Source organism: Procambarus clarkii, chromosome 10 (genome assembly GCF_040958095.1).
Source record: "Procambarus clarkii isolate CNS0578487 chromosome 10, FALCON_Pclarkii_2.0, whole genome shotgun sequence".
NCBI lineage: Eukaryota > Metazoa > Arthropoda > Malacostraca > Decapoda > Cambaridae > Procambarus > Procambarus clarkii.
The window spans coordinates 43,653,105-43,677,111 of NC_091159.1; the positions used below are offsets into that span (position 1 = coordinate 43,653,105).

The 24,007-nt window shown below is 45.7% G+C and overlaps 1 protein-coding gene across 3 annotated transcripts in view; it reads left to right on the top strand.

Moving 5' to 3' along the window:
• Nucleotides 1–24,007, top strand: part of LOC123775371 (organic cation transporter protein-like) — a 149,791-nt gene that overhangs the window by 60,175 nt on the left and 65,609 nt on the right. Inside the window, exon 1 of one of the 3 annotated variants that reach the window (XM_069321957.1) lies at nt 20,506–20,699. The exons of 1 other annotated variant lie outside the window; for it this stretch is intronic. The gene's annotated coding sequence lies outside the window, so the exon portion shown is untranslated. Of the gene's footprint in view, nt 1–20,505; nt 20,700–24,007 lie in introns of those variants that run through there. One more of the 3 variants, XM_069321958.1, reaches the window with a different exon arrangement.

Consider the following 24,007-nt stretch of genomic DNA (forward strand, 5'->3'; position numbering starts at 1 on the left):
GAGCCTCTGGTCTCAATACAATGGCTGTTTAACACTCCATACTATTGACGTTACTGGCCGACATTGTCCAGAATGATAGGAGCCGAATTTGCTCCACACGTCTCGGAGGTGACACAACAATGGCTGCCCTCCTTCCTCCCTGACGCCTGGCCTACTTTGTCCAGATTTCAGAAAGTGATAGAAGGGTCACATTTACTCTACTTTAATATTGATAATTAAGTTAATTTATATAAGATGTTTTTATGATGGTAAAGTCCAAAGACTAATGTATTTAAGAATAATTCCCAGCAAAATAGCTGGTGAATTATAATAGTATGTGGTGATGATATCCCGTTTTCTATAGACGGTAATTCCTCTAAAAGTTACGTTTTCTATGGGTAACTTGTTGGTAATACAGTTATTATCTGTATGATTATTAAATGGTGTCGGATTTTCCGACAACTAATAATGAGTTGACTAATAATTGCATCATTGGTACTATTTTTGGGAGCGGAAGCCAAACTGACAAGGACTTAGTATGTTGAATTTTACAAGATAGGAGTAGATCTGTTTGTAAATAATTTTTTGAAATATTTTTGACAATATAGGTAGATTTGATATTGCTCTGTAACTGTTTATATTTATCGGATTGCCTCCTTTATAAACTGGCATTACTCTTGCTTTTTTGAGGATATCAGGGAAGGTATGACACTCAAGAGATTTGTTGAACAGCAAAGCTATAGGTGGCGCAAGAGCATGGGAGACACTCTTGTATACCATGGATGGTATTTTACTAATGTTCTCAGCTTTGGTTTTTAGTGAGGGAATGATGGACACAACACCTGTAGGGCTGACTGGTGAAAGGAGAAGAGAGTAGAGAGACATGTGGTAACATGTGTCTGGGTCTGCGGGATTTTTCTGGCAAGGTTAACACCAACATGTGGGGATGTTGATGCTAACCATGCTTTTGATGAAAAGAAGTTATTAATTTCAGTTGCTGTTTCTAGATCTGTTGCAGGAGTATAACCATTCTTGGAGATTTTTATCTGGTTATGTGAATGTTGTTTAGATCCAAGGATGTTAGAGATGGTTCTCCATGGGATTTTCATGTTGCCTTTTGCTTCTTTGAATCTACTCTCATAATAGGAAAGTTTTGCTTTTCTTATTATACTGGTAAGCACTGACGAGTACCTCTTAACTACTTTCTTTGAGACTAGCCCAATCCTAATTTTTTTTCATATACATGTTTCTTGTCGATTGCTCTGATTATGCCATTTGTGAGCTAGGGATTGTTTAACCTTTTGTCAGTTACTTGCTTGGTGAGGAGAAGACAATGAGTGTTGTAAAGGCTTGGAATTTTGGAAAGGAAGAAGTTAGTTAATGAATTTAGATCCTGAGTATTATTAAATTCAGATTCCCAGTTTATAATGTGGAGTGCATTTGTGAGATTGCCTATTGCTGCGTCACTGTGTAATTTAAAGGTCAGTTTCTTGTTAGCTGGTGGTGTTATGGCCATGTTCGCTACGAGGAAGGTAGGATAGTGGTCAGTTGTTCTGTCAGTGATTATACCTGATGTAAGGGGAGCTGTTATGTTAGTCCATAAATGATCCAAGGTAGTAGCAGATGTTTGAGTGATTCAGGTGGGCTTGGTGCTTGTGGGGATTAGCATACAGGAGTTCATGCTGTTTAGGAAATAGTCGACTTGAGGGTTATTTCGCTGCCCTTGGTCAATATTAAGTCATCTCCTAGAATTATGTGATTTTTGTTGAGATTGTTGTTTAGCTGGAGGGTGGTGGCGGGTGCCAGAGGTACAGGTGTGAGCGCGTGGCACCAACTCATCCTCCGAATTATGACAGTACGTTTTAATACTAAGTGTAAAAAGTGCATTTCCTGACTGTCATACATTGTACATAATTGCACATGGGGCTGTTATATTTACCTCCCCATTTAATTCTCCTCGTTTCTGTTGAGACACAGAATTTTAAGATAAAGTTTTTTAGTTCAGTTTGCTATACAAAAGTTTTAAATATCAAAAATTTCTTTTCAATTTTATTAAACAAGAGAGATTTTATACAAAATCTGAAAATATCCTGAGTTATTTTACAATTTCTTTAAATATTTTAGTTTTGTTTTATTAGTTTTATAAAATTGTAATATGAATATAGCTATAGGTTAAGAAGTAATTGTAATTAACACTTTCCTGGATATTCGACTTGGAATTACGGGCGTTTTCCCTAACCGCTTGTCGGATCACGACGTAAATTTACGGTGCGGTTTAAAATATTTGTAAAAAATCCAGTTTAAATCCGATTTACTTGGGGTTTGTTTCAAACTCCGCGCCATGAAATTCCTGTTCTCTCGGGTAGGCCGCAAGTCACGTCGGCCTACTGGGTCACGTGACAGGCCCATTGTTTTGTTGTCACGTGGAGCAATCGGATCTCTCTCCCCTCGGCCTCCCCTCGGCTCTCCCCTCGCCCAACCTACACAATGCAGACACAAAGAAAGTTCAGAAAAGAAAACGAGTTCGCAGGGCAGATGGAACAGTAAGACTACAGCATGTTGTGGTGAACAAACCACAGGCAATTGTTGACTACAATAAGTTCATGAAGGGTGTTGACCACTTTGATCAAATGGTAAAGTATTACCATTTCGCCAGGAAATGTCACAAGTGGACCAAGAAAATAACATTTTATTTCTTGCAAATGGCATTGCAAAACGCTTATGCATTGTACAAGGCCAACACAGATGATCGAAGGAAACTAACTCTGCTCTAGTTCCATGAAGTTGCTATTTGATCTTTATTGAAATTTGACAAGGCAGAGTGGCCTGCAACAACTACACCATCTCCACATCTAGTTCATGCTCCAGACATAAATCATGACACTGGTCCTGTGTATCCTGCTGCTGACCCGTCAACACCTGGCCCGTCGGGTGTAAGGCGCCCTCTCTTCACGTCTACACCTAGTGCTGAAGCTGAATCTGATGCAGATAATTCATATTCCACATTAGTGTTTGAAAACAATAGTGAGAGCGACGATTCAGACAGTAGTTTATTGCCAACCCAGAGACAACAGCGACGTGTTGTTATAGCAGAGACTCGCCTGAACTATAAATTGAAACATGAGCTGGTAAAAATCCCCAAACGTCGCAGGTGTGAAGTGTGTTCAAAGTCGGGTATCAGGAAGGAAACTGGCATAGCGTGCAAGACATGCGATGTTCCACTTTGCGTCATACCTTGTTACACCACTTATCACAGGAAAAGGGTGTATTGGGTGGACAAGAAATAACCACCTACATCAGCTTCACTCCACCTAGGAACATCTGTTGAGCAACTTCAGGAATCAGTACCTGAAGGAGGTGGAGTGGAGATAAAATGCTCAACTTATTTTACTACAATCGTCTTTGCTTTGGTAAGTACACATAATTGTCTTAGATTGTTTCAGTATTGTAGTCTATTTTCTTAGGAATATTTTGATACCTAAATGAGAACTGTAGCACGAAAACTAAAGTAAGTATACACGAAACAAGAGAAACTTTTTTTGTGGGTGTTGCGGGTGTGAGTTGGAGTGTCAAGAGCGGGTTCCGGTTGTGTGTTTTCCGTCATCTCTACAGCTGTGAATTCCAAGGAATTGTATTTGATATGCATATGTCTGTGTAGGGAATTTTATTCCGAACACTATACAAAAAAAAAAACGGTGTGAAACAAGTATAAACTTGAAAAACATGAGCAAAGTAAAAACTTTTGACGCTCACGGGTACAAACACGCGTAAGATTTTATTCCCCGCAAATTTATTTGACGCTGCGTTGGCCAACGCTACCCATGTTCTTATAAAACTTTCTATTGCGAACACATTGCTATAAAAATGAAATACGTAGCTCCAGAAATAATGTCAGGACAGTGAAATAAGTATAAACATTCAAAGCGCTGCATCACACCAGTGTCGTCCCTGCTGAAATCACGGCTAACGCTTCACCCAGTTCCCACACTCGTGCGGGTCACCCGATACCATAATTAGACATTGATAGGCATATGTCTGGGTGGGGAATTTTATTGCGAGTTCAGTGATATCAAAATGAGCGCTGTAGGATGACTGTGAGCCTGGCAACAAACGAAAGAGTATGAACATTTACTTCCTGTTTGGGTGTCACGGCGAGTCATCTTCGTGTTTATTTACTTCGTGGTGGGATACCAAATGCTTCGGTGACATTTTATGCATATGATCTTGTAGAGAATTTTATTGCCAACGCATTGATACCAAAATGAAAAACGTAGCTCGAGAATTGAGGTTAGGAGCGTGAAAAGATTATAAACTTTTTTGTGTTTACACTTGAGCGCCCAGAACGCCGCGCACACAACCTACTTGGTTTTCCAGCTAGTGCCGCGCGCACTAATGTGTTAAAAAGCAAAAAAATGCTTATCGTCAAAAACTAAGACGGTCAGGTTAGGTCGTAATTTTCTATTCAGCTTTTCAGGTAAACTCATATATTCGCAATATATTTGACTACGATTTAATACTAAGTGTAAATAAGTACAATTCCTCACTGTCATACATAGTACATAATTGCACTTATGGGACTCTTAAATTTACCTCATCTTTGGAGGGCGGGCTGCGTGGCACCAAGGGTCAGGGTGAAGATAATCGAGCATCTGGAGGGTGGTGGCAGGTGCCAGAGGTACAGGTGAAAGCAGGTCCCCCGCATATGGCGGTGGCAGGTTAAGTACCAGTCTGGTGGTGGCCGCTGGCGAGTGAGGGTGTGTTCTCTGGGAGAACCTGTGATGACAGACTGTACACATATGGACGCTGCGTCCGTGGTCACGGTTCTCCTTGGCGTACTTAACAATAATATGTGCTGAAACTTATCTTTGAAATTATCGACGAGCACAAAGGGAAATTGGCAGTATTGTAGAGCGTGTGTAGGGTTGGTGGGTATTGTAGAGTGTGTGTACGGTTGGTGGGTATTGTAGAGCGTGTGTAGGGTTGGTGGGTATTGAAGAGTGTGTGTACGGTTGGTGGGTATTGTAGAGCGTGTGTAGGGTTGGTGGGTATTGTAGAGTGCGTGTAGGGTTGGTGGGTATTGTAGAGCGTGTGTAGGGTTGGTGGGTAATGTAGAGCGTGTGTAGGGTTGGTGGGTATTGTAGAGCGTGTGTGTAGGGTTGGTGGGTATTGTAGAGCGTGTGTATGGTTGGTGGGTATTGTAGAGCGTGTGTGTAGGGTTGGTGGGTATTGTAGAGCGTGTGTAGAGTTGGTGGGTATTGTAGAGCGTGTGTGTAGGGTTGGTGGGTATTGTAGAGTGTTGACAGTCTCTTCCCGGTCTCATCGTAGGCGACACCACCCAGTGCTTCACACCAGGGGACATCACCCAGTGCTTCACACCAGGGGACATCACCCAGTGCTTCACACCAGGGGACATCACCCAGTGCTTCACACCAGGGGACACCACCCAGTGCTTCACACAGGTGACACCACCCAGTGCTTCACAACAGGAGACACCACCCCAGTGCTTCACACCAGGGGACACCACCCAGTGCTTCACAACAGGGGACACCACCCAGTGCTTCACACCAGGGGACACCACCCAGTGCTTCACACCAGGGGACACCACCCAGTGCTTCACACCAGGAGACACCACCCAGTGCTTCACACCAGGGGACACCACCCCAGTGCTTCACACCAGGGGACACCACCCAGTGCTTCACACCAGGGGACACCACCCAGTGCTTCACACCAGGGGACACCACCCAGTGCTTCACACCAGGGGACATCACCCAGTGCTTCACACCAGGGGACACCACCCAGTGCTTCACACAGGTGACACCACCCAGTGCTTCACACCAGGGGACACCACCCAGTGCTTCACACCAGGGGACACCACCCAGTGCTTCACACAGGTGACACCACCCAGTGCTTCACACCAGGGGACACCACCCAGTGCTTCACACCAGGGGACACCACCCAGTGCTTCACACAGGTGACACCACCCAGTGCTTCACACCAGGGGACACCACCCAGTGCTTCACACCAGGCGACACCACCCAGTGCTTCACACAGGTGACACCACCCAGTGCTTCACACCAGGGGACACCACCCAGTGCTTCACACCAGGGGACATCACCCAGTGCTTCACACCAGGGGACATCACCCAGTGCTTCACACCAGGGGACATCACCCAGTGCTTCACACCAGGGGACACCACCCAGTGCTTCACACAGGTGACACCACCCAGTGCTTCACACCAGGGGACACCACCCAGTGCTTCACACCAGGGGACACCACCCAGTGCTTCACACCAGGAGACACCACCCCAGTGCTTCACACCAGGTGACACCGCCCAGTGCTTCACACCAGGGAGACACCACCCCAGTGCTTCACACCAGGGGACACCACCCAGTGCTTCACACCAGGGGACACCACCCAGTGCTTCACACCAGGAGACACCACCCAGTGCTTCACACCAGGGGACACCACCCCAGTGCTTCACACCAGGGGACACCACCCAGTGCTTCACACCAGGGGACACCACCCAGTGCTTCACACCAGGAGACACCACCCAGTGCTTCACACCAGGGGACACCACCCCAGTGCTTCACACCAGGGGACACCACCCAGTGCTTCACACCAGGGGACACCACCCAGTGCTTCACACCAGGAGACACCACCCAGTGCTTCACACCAGGGGACACCACCCCAGTGCTTCACACCAGGGGACACCACCCCAGTGCTTCACACCAGGGGACACCACCCAGTGCTTCACACCAGGGGACACCACCCAGTGCTTCACACCAGGAGACACCACCCAGTGCTTCACACCAGGGGACACCACCCCAGTGCTTCACACCAGGGGACACCACCCAGTGCTTCACACCAGGGTTAGAAGGAGCACCAGGGTAACAAGGAGCACCAGGGGTAACAAGGAACACCAGAGTAACAAGGAACACCAGGGTAACAAGGAGCACCAGAGGTAACAAGGAACACCAGGGTAACAAGGAACACCAGGGAACAAGGAACACCAGGGTAACAAGGAACACCAGAGTAACAAGGAACACCAGGGTAACAAGGAACACCAGGGTAACAAGGAACACCAGAGTAACAAGGAACACCAGGGTAACAAGGAACACCAGGGAAACAAGGAACACCAGGGAACAAGGAACACCAGGGTAACAAGGAACACCAGGGTAACAAGGAACACCAGGGAACAAGGAACACCAGGGAACAAGGAACACCAGGGAACAAGGAACACCAGGGAACAAGGAACACCAGGGAACAAGGAACACCAGGGTAACAAGGAACACCAGGGTAACAAGGAACACCAGAGTAACAAGGAACACCAGGGTAACAAGGAACACCAGGGTAACAAGGAACACCAGGGAACAAGGAACACTAGGGAAACAAGGAACACCAGGGTAACAAGGAACACCAGGATAACAAGGAACACCAGGATAACAAGGAACACCAGGGTAACAAGGAACACCAGGGTAACAAGGAACACCAGAGTAACAAGGAACACCAGGGTAACAAGGAACACCAGGGAACAAGGAACACCAGGGTAACAAGGAACACCAGGTTAACAAGGAACACCAGGGTAACAAGGAACACCAGGGTAACAAGGAACACCAGGGAACAAGGAACACCAGGGTAACAAGGAACACCAGGGTAACAAGGAACACCAGGGTAACAAGGAACACCAGAGTAACAAGGAACACCAGGGGAACAAGGAACACCAGGGTAACAAGGAACACCAGGGTAACAAGGAACACCAGAGTAACAAGGAACACCAGGGTAACAAGGAACACCAGGGTAACAAGGAACACCAGAGTAACAAGGAACACCAGGGGAACAAGGAACACCAGGGTAACAAGGAACACCAGGGTAACAAGGAACACCAGGGTAACAAGGAACACCAGGGTAACAAGGAACACCAGGGAACAAGGAACACCAGGGTAACAAGGAACACCAGGGTAACAAGGAACACCAGGGAACAAGGAACACCAGGGTAACAAGGAACACCAGGGTAACAAGGAACACCAGGGGAACAAGGAACACCAGGGTAACAAGGAACACCAGGGTAACAAGGAACACCAGGGTAACGAGGAACACCAGGGTAACAAGGAACACCAGGTAACAAGGAACACCAGGTAACAAGGAACAAGGGCTTGGTAGATTCCAAATAGAGAGAATTAACCAGTGAAAGTAATCTTTCAGAGTAGGTCACAAGTCTAAAATATTCTGGCTGGAAAATCAACATTGAGGGACAGAGAGACTTGACATGTCGCGGCATGTGGTAATCCACATGACAAGACATGTCAAAGGAGGATAGTGTGGAAGCAAAGAAAATAAGAGAAACAAAATAAGTAAATGCCTCAAGGAAACCAGAAAGCAATGAAAGCAGGGAACAGGATTAGGAAAGTCAGGCATCAGCCAGCCCAATTCAAGAGAATAATTAGTCAAACTAGCCTATAGAGATCCACAATAGCCATGAGTGACTTAGTCAACAAACACCCCCTTCCCTAACAGAATTGGCCATGGAACTATAACGAATCCACCTTAGGAGAAACCAAAGCAGCCCAGTAGAGAGGAGAAGTAATAAGTTTATGTACATAAATGCAGACAGAGTTACAAATATGGGGGTAGAGTTACGTGAAGGAATGTTGGAAGAGCAGCCACATATTACTGCAATAACAGAAACAAAACTGATGAGTGTTATAGGAAATGCAATCATCCCAAAAGAATATCAATAAGGAAAAAAAGGGATGAGAAGGGAGAAGGTGGTGTAGCCCCACTATTATAGCTACACTGGAGCTTTGAGGAAGTGAAAGTTTCAGAGGAATTTCATCAGCAAGAGTACGTACTACTGAGAATAGCAACATTTGGGGACATGAAGATAGTGATAGCAGTGATTTACAACCCCCCACTTAACAACTGAAGGCCCGGGGAAGAATATGGCAAATGCAATAAGACTTGCCTGAAGGTAATACAAAAAGCAGCCATAGTGTCAAGGGGAGCGAGAGCCAGAGTGATAATACTTGGGGATTTAAATGACTTAAAAATAGACTGGATAATTAAGGAACCCCCATGAAGGTGATGAGACATGTGGATCATAAGTGGTAGATGCAGCACATAAGCACATCTTGAAGCAACATATTACAGAACCAACAAGAGTTAAGGAAGATGACTCAGAAGCGAACCTAGACTTTGTGTTTGCCCCAAAATGAGACAGACGTGGAAAAGATAAAGCATGAGATGCCCCGAGGGGCAAGTGATCACTGCATTATCATGCTTCAGTACATAATGGAGTTAAAGGAACTAGATAGACTAAGAAATATGAGAGACTATAGACGTGTAGACCACAGTAAGGTGAGGGATATTCTGAGTAATGTCCAGTGGGAGAGGGAACTAGATGGGAAGACAACAAATGAAATGATGGACTTATTGCTCAGAAATGTGCAGATGCAACGGAGCTTTACATCGCACTCAAGAAGGAGGTGGATGAAAAAGGCAAAGTAAACACCTGGTTTAATAGGCAGTGCAGAGAAGCACAGGAGAGGAACAAAAAAGCACGGAAAATGTAAAGAGATCTAGGATCAGAGGAATATAGACACGAATTAAAGAGAGCCAGAAATTATTACTCCAGAGTCAGGAGGAAAGCTGAGAGAGAATTTGAAAATGACATGACACCAAAAGCTAAGGAATAATCAAAGCTCTTTTATAGCCATATAAGGAGAAAAACAACAGCTAGAAAAGGCTAAAGAGGCAAGGGGAAAGTCTTACAGAAAATGACAAAGTGTGTGAAGAACTAAACAAAAGATTTCAGGAGGTCCTTACAACAAAACCAACATGGAGACTAGAGCCGAGACATGAAGGGCCAGAGGAAACACTGGATGGCATAGTAGTCACAGTGGAAGAAGTTAACAAACACCTAAAGGAACCAGATGCAACAATATCAATTAGATCAGACTTAATATCCACCATGGCTACTGAAGGAGGCTGCAGAGGTGCTATATCACCCCACTAACTGAGAGTTTTTAATAAAACATTCGAAACAGAAACTCTTCCAAAATTATGGAAAAGCCAAATGTAGTCCCACTGTTCATGACAGGAGGCACTAAATTACAGATCAGTGTCACTGATTTCCTCTAAAGTGCTAGAGAGAGAAATAAGGTCGAGAATAGTGGAGCATCTAGAGAGGATAATGTTTGTAACAGAATGGTAGCATGGATTTAGAAAGGGGCTCATTTTATGGTACATGTCCTCTGTGGTACATTTCCTTTGTGGCACATTTTGGGTACTCGGTTTCCACCTCTGTCCCATTGTTCGTTTTCCACTCATGCTAAATACTTTGTCCACCTTGTCAATTCCTCTGAGAATTTTTTAGGCGGTGATCATGTCTTCCCTGACTCTTCTGTCTTCCAGGGACGTGAGGTTTAGTTCCCATAGCCTTTCCTCATAACTCATACCTCTCAGTTCTGGGACTAGTCTGATGGCATACCTCTGAAGCAGTTTTCATAATTCTTATGTTATAATGTTGTCAACTACTGCCTCGCATCACTAGTTTTCACCATTTTCGTTTTGTAAATTCTCTCTAGCGCATATGATAAATAAAAATGGTATTATTTTTAATTGTTATTACAGAAAAAATTGGAATTTAGAGACATTAGCACTGGGAAAATTGTTGCAGTTATTTGACACTATTAATTGTAATAAATTAATTTTCCCTTATACTCAAGTGATTTATTGCTAAAAGAAAACAAAGGGGAAGCTGAACATAATGACTGAAACACAAATATCAGCGATGGATTTCGAAGGCATAAACGAGTCTCTTGGTGGGTTTGGGAGGTACCAGAAGCTTGTGTTCTTCCTGGCGTGTTGGGGCTCCTTCATGCCCGCCATGGTCGTGGTGGCCATGACCTTCCTCGGTAACGTCCTCAACTACAGGTAAGACATCTTTATCAAGCCTTATATCACTACACTCTCCTCAATTGTCTCCTTCCCGTCAGCAGGGAGCTGTTCAATGTTCCCTCTACTTCCTGACGCGTTACCATGTACACTCAGTCTACCTTTACTGAGACCTTCATAATAGATACAAAGTGGCTGTATGTTTTCAACGTTATTTGTGTTGTATGTTTATAACGTTATTATAGGTTGTATGTTTTCAACGGTCTTGTATTTTATGTTGTAAGTTTTCAATTACCAAGCGATTGTTGCTATATTCAGTGACTTGGTTTCTGGATGTGACCATGTTTGAGATGGAGTGAAGTTCAAGCATGAGCTGACGGAACTCTATGCTGTCTTTAGCAGAGATTTATACTTACTGACGCAAGAAATGAAGCAGCTGTAGAGTTGTGAGTCGCCACAGGAAGACGCTGCGACGGATGGTGTTCCCGTGAAAACAATAGGTTGAGTTGTCTCCAAGGTTGCGGACATAAGGAAGACGTTAAAGCGTTCATTGTACCTTCTGTGAAAACTTGCAACATATTCTCTGTACTGGAAGACTAGCCAGCTGCTTGCCCAGCAGTGGAGATGACTGAAACATGGATGCAGGAGGTCGGGCAACACAGTAACTCAAGAAGAAAGTTTTCGTGAGGACTTCCAATTCATTCGCTGCTTTGGAGGGTGTGTGGTGTTGGTGGGGGAGGCTGCGGTGACAGGAAAGGTGTGACGATAGAAGGAGCGCCGGTGAAATGAGTATAGAAAGTCATCTTTGTCGAAAAGAATTTGATCTTGTGTGGATTCCTCTTTGTCTTGGTTTCTTGTATCTGAGTTTGTGTCAGTGTCTGTATGTGTGATTACAACTGCTTCTAGCTTCATTTATATTTTTTGTGATATTGACGACTCCCTCTCATCCCTGCCACTCAATCCTGCCTCTCACTCATGCCACATATCCCAGTCCCTCACCCTAGCTCTTCAGCCCTGCCTCTCACCCCCAGAAGAGGAGAGCAGGACGAAAACCGAAGATTTTTTTGTGAGCTTGAGGGGGATGGGCGGGCAAACACACTGTTCTCGACAGGAACCATTATGTGTGATTTTAAATCTGGATGGATGAATCCGGATTCACCGTCTCTGGGCAACACGCGCCAGAACCCATGTTTATGTGGCCTTCTGGTTAGGAACGTCGCAGACGACCCTCCTCCAGCACCCCAGGAAGGACAGAAAACCTAATGTTTGTGGATGGTTCGTTCCACCTGACATTGTCGTCCTCGTTCCCCACCTCCACCCTCTCCACTTGCACATGTTTGGGAGGTATATTTAGCTCAACCTCTCCTGAAGGGGTATCACTTCATAATTAGTAGTTAGAGTAGATTAGATTTGGTTAGGGTACGTTAGATTAGGTAAGGTTGGGTTAGGTTTCGTTACATTAATCCAAGGTGAAAATCATAGGAACCATGAGGAGGATTCGAACCTATGCATTGGGTACTCCCAAGCATGCACCTTAAACCACTGAACCATGACATGCTAAAAGCAAAGTACTTACTGGGGATCAAGTGAACCCTTTAAAGGTCCTGAGGTTTCCTCTATTGAGTTGAGTCCCAAGTTGTATTGTTTTCAGCATGTAGTGGTACAGTGGTTTAAGATATGTGTTTGGGAGTACGAAGTGTGCAGGTTCGAATCTCCATCATGGCTGCTAATGATTTTCTCATTGATACATCACTTTAATGTTATTTCTTTGTGCATTTGAAGAGAAGATTTGGGGGTTAGGACTCCTATACCACAGCCAGAGTGTATATGTGGTTAATGTGTGAAACCTTAACTTGGCTTCAGTGGAAGCCTCAGAACCCCTGGAGAATTTTGCTGCATCCCAGTTTGTATTGCTTTTAACATGTCATGGTTCAGTGGTTTAAGGAGTGGCCTTAGGGTTTGAATGGTGTGCAGATTCTAATTCTACTCATAGCTCAGACTAATTTTCTCATTGATACATCATGTTAGTGTGATTTCTTTGTTCATTGGCATTGTGCATTGAACCCTGTCCATGGAGGACAGAGTAAAATGTAAATATGCTGGTTAGCATTGTTAATATGTGTGGGGCCACGTCTGTGGTAGAAAATAATAATAAAAAAAAAACCTCACTACCCTAACGCTTAAGGTTATGACAATCAAGTACTGCTATTATTGTGAGACACACTGCAATGACTATCAACTGGTAACCTCTAAGGCTGTAGTAATGATATTGTATAACCTCAAGAACCGGATGAGTCTGCTCTCACAGCGGAAAATGCTCAAAACCAGTTATCGGGGGGGGGGGGAAGGGGGAGAAATGACTAAAATGTTAAAGATATCTCGACAACAATTACATACTGGATGGATTATAAAGTTACTCATTTAAAACAAATAAATGCCGCCACCACTCTTCCAATAACTTTAATAATTAGGCAAATTGACTCGGGAGGAGGCTAGTCAACTAGCACCAGGGCTTAGGGAATTTACCTAAGCACATTTTACTTAGGAAAACTCAACAGACATTTACCTTTTCCACTGCTTTCTCAGGCGATGTTGTGGCCTGGTGGTCGCTATCCCCAGCCCCTCTTGCACTAGTCCAGGTCACACTAAAAATCTTTTGCTCTGCATAAAGGTGAAGTTTAAGCTCCACCCATAAAGGCATCTTGCTCTAGGAAACCATCCCCTTTCTAGGTCTACATCCAATGAGCTGAAACTAGGCCTAGGTTCTCTGGCACCTACAACAATGAGAAATAGGTGTGTGAAAAAAATATAAAAAAAAGTTGATTGACAGTTGAGAGGCGGGCGGAAAGAGCCAGAACTTAACCCCCGCAAGCACAACTAAATGAATACAAGCAGGTGAATACACACACACACAGGTGCACCAAGCAGGTAATGAGTCTCCCCAGGTGGCCGAGGCGAGGGGTCTGAGCAGGCTCTTACCAGCTAATTATACCTCCCAAACATGTGCAAGTGGAGGTGGGGAACGAGGACGACAATGTCAGGGAAACGAACCACCCACAAACATTAGGCTTCCTGATCTGGGGTGCTGGAGGACGGTCGTCTGCGACGTTCCAAACCAGAAGGTCATATAACCAAGCGGATTCTGGCGCATGCTGCCCAGAGACGGTAAATCCGGATTCATCCATCCAGATTTAAGAACACACACAAAAGTTCCTGCCGAGACCAGTGTGTTTGCCCGCCCATCCCCTCAAGCTCAGAATAAAAACCTTCGGTTTCTATCCAGCTCTCCTCTACTGTTTCCGTCCTTTTATCCCCCCTCCCCCTCACCACAGTCCCCTCATACCGGCTCCTATCCTCCACCCCTCATTCTTACTCGAATCCCCGCTCCAGACTAAGGCCCCCCCCCCTGTCTCTCATCCTCCACCCCCGCCCCCACCCCTCTACCCCAACCCCACTCCTCATCCCTGCCCAAGTCAAGGGCAGAGATCATTGGTCATGGGCAGTCATGGACCATGGACCTATGACCAGGTCACTATGGTCATGGTGTGGTGACCAGGTCACTATGGTCATGGTGTGGTGACCAGGTCACTATGGCCATGGTGTGGTGACCAGGTCACTATGGTCATGGTGTGGTGACCAGGTCACTATGGTCATGGTGTGGTGACCAGGTCACTATGGTCATGGTGTGGTGACCAGGTCACTATGGTCATGGTGTGGTGACCAGGTCACTATGGTCATGGTGTGGTGACCAGGTCACTATGGTCATGGTGTGGTGACCAGGTCACTGGTCATGGTGTGGTGACCAGGTCACTATGGTCATGGTGTGGTGACCAGTTGACTGTGGTTATGTATGGTCACAGTGTAACGAATCGGGAAAACTTCGAATCGAATGAATGGAATCGCTCGAGTGAAGAGCTCTTTAATCTCGCTGTTGCTTTGCATAATGGTAGGATTGTATCCAAGATCTTAGAGACAGAATTAAGGATTATTAAAAATTGCTTAATGATATTAAATTTAATAAATATGTTCGTTTATTAAATATGTTCGTTTATTAAATATGAACAATTATTAAATATGTTTATGATGATGCAAGACTAATGGTTGGTAATTATTGAACCTTAACTTAACCATAATCAATATTAATTCAGAGTCACTACACAAGAAATTGTGACAAATATGGCCGATTGCCCTTGAAATTCTACCACATACAATTCAGGAAACACATACAATACACCACATACGGGGCCAGCCGGCCGAGCAGACAGCACGCTGGCCATATGATCCTGTGGTCCCGGGTTCGACCCCGGGCGCCGGCGAGAAACATTGGACAGAGTTTCTTTCACCTATGCTCCTATGCCCCTGTTACCTAGCAGTAAATAGGTACCTGGGAGTTAGTCAGCTGTCACGGGCTGCTTCCGTGTGTGTGTGTGTGTGTGTGTGTGTGTGTGTGTGTGTGTGTGTGTGTGTGTGTGTGTGTGTGTGTGTGTGTGATGTGATGTGAAAAAAATAGTAGTAGTAGTAGTTAGAAACAGTTGATTTGACAGTTAAGAGGCGGGCCGAAAGAGCAGAGCTCAACCACCTCAAGCACAACTAGGTGAATACATGACAATCACACTCATCAAGGTCTCTGAATATCAGTTGGTTAGAGACGAGGGGGGGGGGGGGGGGATAAGGCTGACAGTCAAGGCCCACTCTACAGGCCCCTTGGAGCCAGGTTTACGAAACAGTTACGCAAGCACTTACGAACCTGTACATCTTTTTTCAATCTTGTCGGCTTGTTGGCTTTGTTTACAAATATTCAGCCCATTCTCCAAACAAAGATCCAATAGTAATTCCATGCACCCGCCAAACCCCCTTTGTTTATGAATGAAAAAGGTTTACACACGACTCACAACTGATTTTGTTCGAACACGTCCAGAACAAGTGCTTCACTGACGAATTTTTTGAACCACAACGCTGTAAATGCTTCACCCACGTACTACAAATACAAATAATCGCCAACAGAACCTAAACACCTAACCTAACCTATGCCAATATATGCACAATATGCTAACATAATATAATATTAATTTAGATTTGAGAAAATTCTTGTTTTGAATGAACAGCATGTAAAAATTTATGAATGCGTCTATGGGGTCAACTGCTGGATGGAATGGATTTGAGTCGAGGACGGGTTGCAATTATTAAACCAACCCGTCCTCGACTCAAGTCCATTACATCCAGCGGTCGCCCCCACAGACGCATTCATAAATTTTAACATGCTGTTCATTCAGAACAAGAATTTTCTCAAATATAAATTAATATTATAATATATTAGCATATTGTGCATATATAGGCATAGGTTAGGTGTTTAGGTTCTGTTGGCGATTATTTGTATTTGTAGTACGTGGGTGAAGCATTTATAGCGTTGTGATTCGAACAAAATTCGTCAGTGAAACACTTGTTCCGGATATGTTCGAACGTCAGCAGTTGTGAGTCGTGTGTAAACCGCTTTTCATTCATAAACAGGGGGTTTGGCGGGTGCATGGAATCACTTTTGGATCTTTGTTTTTAGAACGGGCTGTATTAAACAGTTAATGAGCTCCGAAGCACCAGGAGGCTGTTTATACAGTCCGTCCTCCAAACAAAGATCCAAAAGTGATTCCATGCACCCGCCAAACCCCCTGTTTATGAATGAAAAGCGGTTTACACACGACTCACAACTGCTGACGTTCGAACATATCCGGAACAAGTGTTTCACTGACGAATTTTGTTCGAATCACAACGCTATAAATGCTTCACCCACGTACTACAAATGCAAATAATCGCCAACAGAACCTAAACACCTAACCTAACCTAACCTATGCCTATATATGCACAATATGCTAATATATTATAATATTAATTTATACTTGAGAAAATTCCCGTTTTGAATGAACAGCATGTTAAAATTTATGAATGCGTCTGTGGTGTCGACCGCTGGATGTAATGGACTTGAGTCGAGGACGGGTTGTGTTTATAACAATAACAACAGTTGACTGGGGGAGAGACCGGTGAAGTATCTCGCCTATAGAGCTGGATCCTCTGTGTAGAGTGAGTAGCCTCTACGTATTAATGTACAACTGCTCGAGCATATAAGGGTGGAGCCAGGAGTTAAGCTCCGCTTATCTTGCTATCACACCTAGATAGCGCCTTCTTTGATGGAAAGACACAGGTAACCATCTTCAATTATCAGCTTAGCAGACAACAAGGTCACGTGACACGACCTGACCTTATTAAACCTGTAAACATTGACCCTTGTGTAGAGTAACTTTGCTATCATTAAGGAGCGACAAACTGTCGCCACCCAATTCCTGTGTGAACTGACTCTACTCAGTGAATATATTGATTTGGTCGCACGTGAGGGGATTATATCATAACAGTTGACGAGGTTCTTGAGAATCGGTAGAAGTAGGCATCCATCAGTCTCAGGAGACTATGGAGTTGCGCTCTGGTTGTCGGTCTGGAGTGGCCTCACCAGGGCCCAAAGCCAGGGTAGGTTGATTCGGGGGAGAAGCTGTTAAACAGACAGCAGGTCCCCCCTCTCCACGGCGCTGAAAGTCTCCAATGGAAAGGCATACACCAATACGATTGGTTCCAGCGCCGTCGCAGGAACTGTGAGTTCCGGGGTTGACCTCGAAGGTGGTGAAGAAGGGCACAGGGACCTCCAACCCCGGAGACCGCCGTGGTCGGAGCCGGAGAAGAACCACCCCATCAAGGGTATGAATGACCCCAGCCTCCTGAAGCAGAGCCTGGGGGCCGCACGACCCTCGGGAGGTGGACGTCCTGGTCCCGCACCTACGGGTTCCAGACAAGGATCGTCACAACCCTCTTTCACCCAAAGCCGGCCTCCTTCAACACCAAGTAGAAGGAAGAGTGATAATTATTAAATACAACAATTATTATTATGATAATTATTATAATAATAATTGTAAATATTACAATTACCGGTAAACTCTTGATAAAAAGAAATTATTTTTTTTATTTGTGTTATTCTTTGACCTTAATGTTTGTGAAAAGTGTTCCATGTTTTTTTATGTTACTCTTTATTTGATTAAATTTCTTTTCATAGTAGCTTGTTTTAGTTCCTTCTACTATGTTAGATAGCAATAAAGAGCACTTCTTACACAATTCTTTTGAAAATGACCCCTGTTCTGTATTTCTTCTCAAATTCAAGCTTTTCTATTCATTGGTGGCTACATATTGGTGTCTGTTATTAAGATAGGATCGGATATAGTTCAGGGCAAGGCTTCGGATTCCATAATGGTAAAGTTTAAGTAAGAGGTAGTTATGGTTAACAGTATCAAAGGCCTTTCTCAGGTCAATGAAGAGTCCAATCGGAAACTCATTTTTGTCAAGGGCTAAGTAGATTAGGTCAAGCAGACTGTTGACGAGGATTTGACTAATAATGAGTTGACTAATAATTGCATCATTGGTACTATTTTTGAGAGCGGAAGCCAAACTGAAAAGGACTTTGTGTGTTGAATTTTACAAGATAGGAGTAGATCTGTTTGTAAAATAATTTTTTCAAATATTTTTGACAATATAGGTAGATTTGATATTTCTCTGTAACTGTTTATATTTGTCGGATTGCCTCCTTTATAAACTGGCATTACTCTTGCTTTTTTAAGGATATCAGGGAAGGTATGACACTCTAGAGATTTGTTGAACAGCAAAGCTATGGGTGGCGCAAGAGCATGGGAGACACTCTTGTATAACATAGACGGTATTTCACTAATGTTCCCAGCTTTGGTTTTTAGTGAGTGAATGATGGACACAATACATGTAGGGCTGACTGGTGAAAGGAGAAGAGAGTAGAGAGATATGTGGTAACATGTGTCTGAGTCTGCGGGATTTTTCTGGCAAGGTTAACACCAATATGTGGGGATGTTGATGCTAACCATGCTTTTGATGAAAAGAAGTTATTAATTTCAGTTGCTGTTTCTAGATCTGTTGCAGGTGTATAACCATTCTTGGAGATTTTTATGTGGTTATGTGAATGTTGTTTAGATCCAAGGATGTTAGAGATGGCTCTCCATGGGATTTTCATGTTGCCTTTTGTTTCTTTGAATCTACTCTCATAATAGGAAAGTTTTGCTTTTCTTATTATACTGGTAAGCACTGGCGAGTACCTCTTAACTACTTCCGTTGCAACTAGGCCAATCCTAATTTTTTTCATATTCATGTTTCTTGTCGATTGCTCTGATTATGCCATTTGTGAGCTAGGGATTGTTTAACCTTTTGTCAGTTACTTGCTTGGTGAGGAGAAGACAATGAGTGTTGTAAAGGCTTGGAATTTTGGAAAGGAAGAAGTTAGTTAATGAATTTATATCCTGAGTATTATTAAATTCAGATTCCCAGTTTATAATGTGGAGTGCATTTGTGAGATTGCCTATTGCTGCGTCACTGTGTAATATAAAGGTCAGTTTAAAATAAATAAATAAATAAATGTTTATTCAGGTAAGGTACATACATACAAGAGATTTTACAAATATTTATAGATTTATAGATAGAGCTAGTACATACAATGCCTAAAGCCACTATTACGCAAAGCGTTTCGGGGAGGAAAATCCTGCCCGAAACGCTTGTTAGCTGGTGGTGTTATGGCCATGTTCGCTACGAGGAAGGTAGGATAGTGGTCAGTTGTTCTGTCAGTGATTATACCAGATGCAAGGGAAGCTGTTATGTTAGTCCATAAATGATCCAAGGTAGTAGCAGATGTTTGAGTGATTCAGGTGGGCTTGGTGATTGTGGGGATTAGCATACAGGAGTTCATGCTGTTTAGGAAATAATCGACTTGAGGGCTATTTCGCTGCCCTTGGTCAATATTAAGTCATCTAGAATTATGTGATTTTTGTTGAGATTGTTGTTTATCTGGAGGGTGGTGGCGGGTGCCAGAGGTGCAGGTGTGAGCGCGTGGCACCAACTCATCCTCCGAATTATGACAGTACGTTTTAATACGAAGTGTAATAAGTGAATTTCCTGACTGTCATACATGGTACATAATTGCACATGGGGCTGTTATATTTACCTCCCCATTTAATTCTCCTCGTTTTCTGTTGAGACACAGAACTTTAAGATAAAGTTTTTTAGTTCAGTTTGCTATACAAAAGTTTTAAATATCAAAAATTTCTTTTCAATTTTATTAAACAAGAGAGATTTTATACAAAATCTGAAAATATGCTGAGTTATTTTACAATTTCTTTAAATATTTTAGTTTTGTTTTATTAGTTTTATAAAATTGTAATATCAATATAGCTATAGGTTAAGAAGTAATTGTAATTAAAAAGCAAAAAAATGCTTATCGTCAAAAACTAAGACGGTCAGGTTAGGTCGTAATTTTCTATTCAGCTTTTCAGGTAAACTCAAATATTCGCAATATATTTGACTACGATTTAATACTAAGTGTAAATAAGCACAATTCCTCACTGTCATACATAGTACATAATTGCACTTATGGGACTCTTACATTTACCTCATTTTTGGAGGACGGGCTGCGTGGCACCAAGGGTCAGGGTGAAGATAATCGAGCATCTGGAGGGTGGTGGCAGGTGCCAGAGGTACAGGTGAAAGCAGGTCCCCGCATATGGCGGCGGCAGGTTAAGCACCAGTCTGGTGGTGGCCGCTGGCGAGTGAGGGTGTATTCTCTGGGAGAACCTGTGATGACAGACTGTACACATATGGACGCTGCGTCCGTGGTCATGGTTCTCCTTGGCGTACTTAACAATAATATGTGCTGAAACTTATCTTTGAAATTATCGACGAGCACAAAGGGAAATTGGCAGTATTGTAGAGCGTGTGTAGGGTTGGTGGGTATTGTAGAGCGTGTGTAGGGTTGGTGGGTATTGTAGAGCGTGTGTAGGGTTGGTGGGTATTGTAGAGCGTGTGTAGGGTTGGTGGGTATTGTAGAGTGTGTGTAGGGTTGGTGGGTATTGTAGAGTGTGTGTAGGGTTGGTGGGTATTGTAGAGCGTGTGTAGGGTTGGTGGGTATTGTAGAGCGCGTGTAGGGTTGGTGGGTATTGTAGAGCGTGTGTAGGGTTGGTGGGTATTGTAGAGTGTGTGTAGGGTTGGTGGGTATTGTAGAGCGTGTGTAGGGTTGGTGGGTATTGTAGAGTGTGTGTAGGGTTGGTGGGTATTGTAGAGCGTGTGTAGGGTTGGTGGGTATTGTAGAGTGTGTGTAGGGTTGGTGGGTATTGTAGAGCGTGTGTAGGGTTGGTGGGTATTGTAGAGTGTGTGTAGGGTTGGTGGGTATTGTAGAGCGTGTGTAGGGTTGGTGGGTATTGTAGAGCGTGTGTAGGGTTGGTGGGTATTGTAGAGTGTTGACTGATCCTTCCCGGTCTCATCGTAGGCGACACCACCCAGTGCTTCACACCAGGGGACACCACCCAGTGCTTCACACCAGGGGACACCACCCAGTGCTTCACACCAGGGGACACCACCCAGTGCTTCACACCAGGGGACACCACCCAGTGCTTCACACCAGGGGACACCACCCAGTGCTTCACACCAGGGGACACCACCCAGTGCTTCACACCAGGGGACACCACCCAGTGCTTCACACCAGGGGACACCACCCAGTGCTTCACACCAGGAGACACCACCCAGTGCTTCACACCAGGGGACACCACCCAGTGCTTCACACAGGTGACACCACCCAGTGCTTCACACCAGGGGACACCACCCAGTGCTTCACGCCAGGGGACACCACCCAGTGCTTCACACCAGGGGACACAACCCAGTGCTTCACACCAGGAGACACCACCCAGTGCTTCACACCAGGAGACACCACCCAGTGCTTCACACCAGGGGACACCACCCAGTGCTTCACACCAGGAGACACCACCCAGTGCTTCACACCAGGGGACACCACCCAGTGCTTCACACCAGGGGACACCACCCCAGTGCTTCACACCAGGGGACACCACCCAGTGCTTCACACCAGGGGACACCACCCAGTGCTTCACACCAGGGGACACCACCCAGTGCTTCACACCAGGGGACACCACCCAGTGCTTCACACCAGGGGACACCACCCAGTGCTTCACACCAGGGGACACCACCCCAGTGCTTCACACCAGGGGACACCACCCAGTGCTTCACACCAGGGGACACCACCCCAGTGCTTCACACCAGGGGACACCACCCAGTGCTTCACACCAGGGGACACCACCCCAGTGCTTCACACCAGGGGACACCACCCCAGTGCTTCACACAGGGGACACCACCCAGTGCTTCACACCAGGGGACACCACCCAGTGCTTCACACCAGGGGACACCACCCAGTGCTTCACACCAGGGGACACCACCCAGTGCTTCACACCAGGGGACACCACCCAGTGCTTCACACCAGGGGACACCACCCCAGTGCTTCACACCAGGGGACACCACCCAGTGCTTCACACCAGGGGACACCACCCCAGTGCTTCACACCAGGGGACACCACCCAGTGCTTCACACCAGGGGACACCACCCCAGTGCTTCACACCAGGGGACACCACCCTAGTGCTTCACACCAGGGGACACCACCCAGTGCTTCACACCAGGGGACACCACCCAGTGCTTCACACCAGGGGACACCACCCAGTGCTTCACACCAGGGGACACCACCCCAGTGCTTCACACCAGGGGACACCACCCAGTGCTTCACATCAGGGGACACCACCCCAGTGCTTCACACCAGGGGACACCACCCAGTGCTTCACACCAGGGGACACCACCCAGTGCTTCACACCAGGGGACACCACCCAGTGCTTCACACCAGGGGACACCACCCCAGTGCTTCACACCAGGGGACACCACCCAGTGCTTCACACCAGGGGACACCACCCCAGTGCTTCACACCAGGGGACACCACCCAGTGCTTCACACCAGGGGACACCACCCCAGTGCTTCACACCAGGGGACACCACCCCAGTGCTTCACACCAGGGGACACCACCCCAGTGCTTCACACCAGGGGACACCACCCAGTGCTTCACACCAGGGGACACCACCCCAGTGCTTCACACCAGGGGACACCACCCAGTGCTTCACACCAGGGGACCCCACCCAGTGCTTCACACCAGGGGACACCACCCCAGTGCTTCACACAGGTGACACCACCCAGTGCTTCACACCAGGGGACACCACCCCAGTACTTCACACCAGGGGACATCACCCGTGCTTCACACCAGGGGACACCACCCAGTGCTTCACACCAGGGGACACTACCCAGTGCTTCACACCAGGGGACACCACCCCAGTGCTTCACACCAGGGGACACCACCCAGTGCTTCACACCAGGGGACACCACCCCAGTGCTTCACACCAGGGGACACCACCCCAGTGCTTCACGCCAGGGGACACCACCCAGTGCTTCACACCAGGGGACACCACCCAGTGCTTCACACCAGGGGACACCACCCCAGTTCTTCACACCAGGGGACACTACCCAGTGCTTCACACCAGGGGACACCACCCAGTGCTTCACACCAGGGGACACCACCCAGTGCTTCACACCAGGGTTAGAAGGAGCACCAGGGTAACAAGGAGCACCAGGGGTAACAAGGAACACCAGAGTAACAAGGAACACCAGGGTAACAAGGAACACCAGGGAACAAGGAACACCAGGGTAACAAGGAACACCAGGGAACAAGGAACACCAGGGAACAAGGAACACCAGGGTAACAAGGAACACGAGGGTAACAAGGAACACCAAGGAAACAAGGAACACCAGGGAACAAGGAACACCAGGGTAACAAGGAACACCAGATAACAAGGAACACCAGAGTAACAAGGAACACCAGAGTAACAAGGAACACCAGATAACAAGGAACACCAGAGTAACAAGGAACACCAGGGTAACAAGGAACACCAGGGGAACAAGGAACACCAGGGGAACAAGGAACACCAGAGTAACAAGGAACACAAGAGTAACAAGGAACACCAGGGGAACAAGGAACACCAGAGTAACAAGGAACACCAGAGTAACAAGAAACACTAGGGTAACAAGGAACACCAGGGTAACAAGGAACACCCGGGTAACAAGGAACACCCGGGTAACAAGGAACACCAGGGTAACAAGGAACACCCGGGTAACAAGGAACACCAGGGTAACAAGGAACACTAGGGTAACAAGA